The sequence below is a fragment of the Triticum aestivum genome, chromosome 4A (genome assembly GCF_018294505.1).
Source record: "Triticum aestivum cultivar Chinese Spring chromosome 4A, IWGSC CS RefSeq v2.1, whole genome shotgun sequence".
Lineage (NCBI taxonomy): Eukaryota > Viridiplantae > Streptophyta > Magnoliopsida > Poales > Poaceae > Triticum > Triticum aestivum.
In genome coordinates, this window is record NC_057803.1 from 345,639,953 (window position 1) to 345,646,874 (window position 6,922).

The window sequence follows — 6,922 nt, forward strand, 5'->3', positions numbered from 1 at the left end:
GTTTTAATATTGCTTTTATGAACCACAGTTGAAGCTTTAGCATGATCCTTTATCCTAACAGGGAAAGGTGGTTTCTCAACATAACAAGTAGGAACAATAGGATCATTATAAGTGACAGTCTTTTCTTCAACTTTAATTGGTGCAACTACTTTTACTTCTATGGGAGGATGATATTTAAACCACTTCTACTTAGGGAGATCAACAAAAGTAGCAAAAGATTCACAGAAAGAAGCTACTATCTCAGAATCAAGTCCATATTTAGTGCTAAACTTACGGAAAATATCGGTATCCATAAACGATTTAACACAATCAAACTTAGGTGTCATACCTGACTCCTTACCTTTGTCGAGATCCCAATCTTCAGAGTTGCGTTTAATTCTATCCAATAAATCCCATCTAAATCCAATAGTCTTCATCATAAAAGAGCCACCACAAGAAGTATCGAGCATGGTGCGATTATTTTCAGAAAGCCGAGCATAAATTTTTTGAAGAATTGTTTCTCTTGGGAGCTCATGATTGGGGCATGAATATAACATTGATTTAAGCCTCCCCCAAGCTTGAGCGATGCTTTCTCCTTCATGAGGCCAAAAATTATATATACTAGTCGTCAACCCGTGCAGATGCACGGGCTATCCACTCTAGGTTACACTTAAGCACAATAAAGTTTATATTATTATAATTAAATATTCATTTGCAAAGTTATTTTGAATTTAAATACATCATGAATTTTGGATTGTAAATATAAAATAATATATTTTTGGGGGATGTATATCATTGAGAAATGTTGGTAGATAAGAGAAGAGGCTGATAAAAATCATTAGATGTAATGTGTCGCTTTATAGCTGATAGTGGCACTATTGCAAGGTAAGCATGTAGAGATTACATATAACATATAGAATTTCCAAGTTACCAATTAAAGTGTTCATGCACCCATGCCTACCATGATGCTTTCAATAATGATTTCTATTGACTTACTCTCCACATTACAGTTTTATGAGCTACAAAATTTGGAGGAACCAAACTATTTATTTCAGAACTGTTTTTCTATGACAACAATGTACGTGAAAGGAAAGGTTGTGAGAGGCGAGATTATATGGATTCGGTTTGTAGTTTTAGGAAAATGTTGTTGATAAGGGGCATGAAAGTAATTAAGAATGGGTGAAATCTTAATTAACAACATGAAGGCAGACAGGTGAGAATAACATAGTTGTCGAGTACAACAACAAAACCATAATTACACCCACAAACAAAAATAGACTGATAAATCAACGTGTTTGTATACATCATGTCTTGCAAGCAGCGGCTTTGTATATTTGGTTTAGCATGCATTGATCATGTTTTGGGGTTGTCATGTTGGATGCAGCAAAATCTGGGTAGCAAAGAAGAAATAAGCCACGGATACTGTCAATACATTTTTCTTGCTTGTAATTTAAAAGCATCCTCGCTTTTTTCTTTTGCTCGGAATGCCATAAAAATGGGTGGAAAAAAAGGACGTAAGTGAAAAACATAAGGGAATATAGATGTAGACCTTGGTCCAGCAATTCAATCTTGCTCCAGCAAGGCATATTACAAAATGACGTTTCTCACATTCCTAAGTCTAGTTAGTGAATAACATCAGGAGGCACAGGAACTTAAGTGTTGGAGCTAACTGGGATATATATTACATAGTGGCCTTGTCCCTTCCGGACTTGGGCAATCACGGGCGTGTGCTCTGTTTTTCTGGCCGGTAGATCCAGTAGTAAATAATCCTTGTTTGGTGCGTCCTCCATGAATCAATCAAGGTGCTTTAATCCTTATGGCAGAAAGAAGTCCTCCCAGAGCAACCTAACTGGCACTGTAGCAATTACTTGGTTCTTGCACAAATGCGTCAGACAATACAAACTGCACAAAATTCTCTTCAAGAATCAAGGATATATCTACTAAAAAGCAAATAAATTAAGATCCAATACAAAAACTTCAATGCTAGTACTTTACCCTGATCAATCCTTTCTTATCACCATGCTTTTTATGCTTCCGCAGCCACATGTAATCTCCATTGACAATCATCGCTCATCGGCATGAACTAGCACTTCTCTGTGCGCCAATGCATCCTCTGGTTGGTGCCAGCGCTCACCGGCCAACCTGCAACTGTTACCAGATAGATCAATCATAAGAACATAAGCATCATAGACGATAATCGTCAACCCATCTATTTGCAAGTCCTAGCATTTTGTACAACACCTAAAGATAAAGGTACTAAAATCATTTATTATATACACAATATTTAGATATATAAACTAAATTATTATATCAGTCTCTTGAACCAATCGAAAGGAAACATGCAAATTTCGGTTTACTTAAGAAGAATGTAAATTTTGTCATACTAAATGCTAAGAAAAATGATCCAAATTCAGAGGTACATCAAATCACAATTATAGTAATGAAAGAAAACACACAAAAGGCATTTTTATCTCTTCCCAAAATAGGATAAAAAATTAATGAACAATTAGAATTTTCAATGGTTCATAGATGAATACACTGTACCACAAAGAGTCTTAAATTGTATATTGTGTTACCTAACTTATTTAGATTGGCAAATAATCCAAAAAAATAACAAAAAAATATTAGTACAGAAAAATGTAACATAAAACATGAAATGTAAGAACCGAATAGAGGAACAAACATTTTGTGGCCACTGGATTGTAAAAAGAATGGACACTAAAGTTACTATAAATTTTTAACTTTTCTATAAGGTGAGGTAGTAATAAGCCAAAAAAATATGACATCTCATTTCTTTTGGTGCATTCACCTCAATTATTTTCTTATGCTTGTTTTTTGCATAAAATATAAGGCATGTGTGTAGTCAGATGACTGAACTATTGGACTCTATGTGCATCCTTTTTGTGAGCTTATACGACTAAAAATCAGGAAGAGATTGCAAACATGGAAATCATAGAAACTTACATTTAGTTTTGTATTTAGTTATTAATCGATATGATTTTCCATTTATCCCACTACCAAGACCCGAGCTTGCATTACTCATTACTCAGTGCCCTGCATATTTTGTGAAAGGCTCTTAGTTGAGATATTCCATGTCCAAAAAATACAATTTATTTAATGCGTTCATAATTCTGAATCAGGTACAAAAAGAAGCAGACAAATATTACTTATGTCTTATAAGTTTGATACATGTATGCCACCTAATAAATTTTCCCAAAAAGGAAAGCTGAGAGGTCCTATGCAGCACCATCATGTGTTTCTTCTTTCTATTTTAGAGACAACCTAAGATTTCACTACTGATAAGGAGAATCTCCTTACTAAGGAAATTACCAGGTCATACCATGGGCATAAGAATTGTTCTTCGGAATTTCATCACCATATTAAAAAAGTTTTGAAGGAGAGGTCTGTAAAAACAATCATCCATTAATGAGTGCGAGCACTACTAAGACAACTATAGCACACAATAACCAACAATCTATATAGAATCCGGTCACTTTGAAAAGTTAAAATGATTTATATAATATATTAGAGAATTGTGCCAGCTAGACCACTGATCATGAAGTAAAATATTTAGAGAAATATATTTACAAAAGACAACTATAATTGGTACAAAATTTGGAAGGGTAGTCACTGAAAAGAAATTCCTTTCTAACTGAATACAACACTGATCAAATTATACCATTGATAGTAACTTGTGTAAGATAATATTACGTACGACAAAATCACTGGATAGAGGACTCCCTCGGTATTAATGTATTAATCGTTGCTCAAGAACACATAATTGAAGTACTGTAACGAATGGCCCAAATGAAATTTTATATATGTCAGCAAATACAAACTACAAAAGGGCATGTTATTTAATACACCACAAAATAATTTGAGCAAATTCGATCGTAGCAGGTCTGAACATGCAAGATTAGCATCACAAATCATAGCTTCTATAACATCAGAGTCCATAGCATCAGAGGCCGTACCTTTCGAAGTGTGTGAGTTTCTCATTCCAGCACACATACATTGTCATGTACCAGCTGTTTGTAGAGCTCATCCCAATGAGAATTTGTATCTTCTTTAGTTATTATGTCTCTTAACAGTTAGGATAGCATTATAACTAAGTTGATGAGTTGTTAGGTTTTTGGTTGGTGATGTCTCTTGTTAGATTTAACCTGGAATAAAAAAATTATAATCTAGAAGTTACTCATCTGTTGGCTTTACTCAACAACTTTTTAATTAGAAGGAGCTCCTAACATAGAGCATCTACAAACATAAATTATATTCCATGGCATATGGATTTGCTATTAACGTATTGATTTGTATCTATATGTTTACAACAAATCAAAATCAAATGGAAGCATCGTACATCATTATTCCAAGGAAATAAGCTAAGAGCATGCATCTTCATTCTTCAATAGAGTTCTGCTCGGTGTTCAGTGCATATAATAATTTAGTGCTACAATTGGTATTCCTCCAGATTATGCTTTTTCATACAGCAAATTGGCACCTCATCTCCATAGGAGCTGTGAAATCTTTACTTTGGTCTCTCTTTCCCCTGTTTGCAAATCAATTTATGTTTCACCCCATCTTCATAGTAGAAGTAAAGGGACACGATTAGCTGATGATATTCAAATCCAGATAAACTCTGTTTGCACCTACAGATGACAACGACTACTCTGTATGCACCTATAGATAACATCGACTACTCTGTATGCACCTGATATTAACTTTCCTATAAAATAAATATATGCATATAACAATACTTACATCCTTTTAATATGAAATACACAAAAATCAAATATCAGACAGTTGTTGATGTTACTATGACAACACGACAGAAAGAATCCACATTAATATTGTTGACCTTCTCACCCCGTTGTCTAAAATTAAAATTTTCTATCTTGTATATTCCAAGAGTTGTAAATATTAGGAATCACGGTATTTGTACTCATTTAATTCCTTTTGATGTACTCGCTCAATCTGAATCACAGTATCTTCAATCTTTGAGATCCCATCAGTTGTCTATTTTTCCTCAGACGGTTTGCTAACTTGCATTAACCAGTTTATCACGGCATATGATTACACCAATGAATACTAACCTGTCTGACGTCCTAGCTCACTTTTATGCATGCATCCATGACGTACATGATGTATATGCTATGCCATGGACCTGAGCATGTAGTCTGCGATCGAAGCAGCTTCTTGGATGCCACACATACTGGGCTACATGCGATGGGGTTACTCCCGCTTCTCCGGCATCTCTTGTGCAAGGGCTGCCTATACTCCCATGAGAGATGTGGCCGGGAAACCAGGCTAGGGCGTTAGACGACTTGTGAATCCCGAGGTAGTCGCATATAGTCAAGAGATATATTAATTATAAGTACACCTGATGGGCATAGTTGTGCTCCGGTCCGATCTCCATAAGGCATCCAGAAATTGTACTTCAAAAGATTGAGGGTTTGATCCAAATCGTGATTAGGATGAATTCGAGGAAAACCTGATCAAAATAGAGATGCAAAACAATTAAATCCGAATCCAAATTAATATTTTGGATAACAAATCAGCAAAAAAATTGCAAAATAGATTGAGGAACGAACCTGATCCAGAAATTGTACTTCAAAAGATTGAGGATTTGATCCAAATCGTGATTAGGGTGAATTCGAGGACAACCTGATCAAAATAGAGATGCAAAACTATTAAATCTAAATCCAAATTAATATTTTGGATGATAAATTAGCAAAAAAATGCAAAATAGATTGAGGAACGAACCTGATCTAGATCAGGAACGCTAGATCCATGGCCCCGTATGTTTTTTAGATCCATCGCCGCGCTTGCTCTGTATTAGTTTGGTTTCTAGGGTAGAGAGATTTGAGAGGGAAAGATTGGAGAGGAAGGGACCGTGGACAAGATATTTGGTTTTCCATGGGGGAAAGAGATGGATGGATGGAATACTTTCCATCGTGGGGAGAGGGAAAAAAGGAAGGGACGGTAGAATACTTTTCATATTGAGATTAGAATCTGATTATTCTGTCATCTATTGTTTTTTCTTTTGTTAGCTAATCTAAACCGTTATAACTCAGCCCCACAAGATAGACGACTCCTAATTTCTGATTAACATGGTAATTACTTGGGAGTCTGTAATTAGTATAGGTATAGATATAATTGCGGTCACGATGAACAAGATGCATAGGGTAATACTTTTGATGAAATTCCAATTTCAATCTTCTATAGTTCCATGATCTCGTATCATCACATAGCCTATACCATGTCAATGCATCTCCCTTCAAAGATAAAGGGAAGACCTTCTTCTTAGCAACATCATCGGGTATACCTGCAAGCTTAAATAATCCACAAACTTCATCCACATATATTAGGTGTTCATCAGGATGCTTTGTTCCATCTCCTGTAAAAGGATTAGCTAGCAGTTTTTCTATCATACCCGAAGGATACTCATAATGAATTTCATTTTCAATAGGTTCAGTAGGTTGAGGAGCAACTCTTTGCTCTACTGGTCGGGGTGAAGATACCCTGAACAAGCCCCTCAGAGGATTACTTTCCATAGTAACAAGTGACAGTAAATTTCAACACACTATATAAATTTTTCCTTACCAAATTCCACCTACCAAAGGCGCTTCACTCCCCAGTAATAGCGCCAGAAAAGAGTCTTGATGACCCACAAGTATAGGGGATCTATCGTAGTCCTTTCGATAAGTAAGAGTGTCGAACCCAACGAGGAGCAGAAGGAAATGATAAGCGGTTTTCAGCAAGGTATTCTCTGCAAGTACTGAAATAAGTGGTAACAGAGAGTTTTGTGATAAGATAATTTCTAACGACCAACAAGTAACAAAAGTAAATAAAGTGCAGCAAGGTGGCCCAATCCTTTTTGTAGCAAAGGACAAGCCTGGACAAACTCTTATATAAGGAAAAGCGCTCCCGAGGACACATGGGAATA

The 6,922-nt window shown here is 35.7% G+C and overlaps 1 long non-coding RNA gene across 15 annotated transcripts; it reads right to left on the reverse strand.

Moving 5' to 3' along the window:
- Positions 1–1,517: 1,517 nt before the first annotated feature.
- Positions 1,518–5,992, reverse strand: LOC123086076 (uncharacterized). 15 transcript variants are annotated; one of them, XR_006440379.1, is made up of 9 exons: positions 5,740–5,992; positions 5,568–5,640; positions 5,357–5,467; positions 5,070–5,247; positions 4,337–4,557; positions 3,320–4,142; positions 2,944–3,033; positions 1,975–2,127; positions 1,518–1,881 (listed from the first exon to the last, which is right to left on the reverse strand). It is a non-coding gene; the product is annotated as an uncharacterized lncRNA (long non-coding RNA). The 15 variants fall into 15 exon arrangements; XR_006440373.1 differs by having other exon boundaries at positions 3,320–4,557; positions 5,141–5,247; XR_006440366.1 differs by lacking the exon at positions 4,337–4,557.
- Positions 5,993–6,922: the final 930 nt, after the last annotated feature.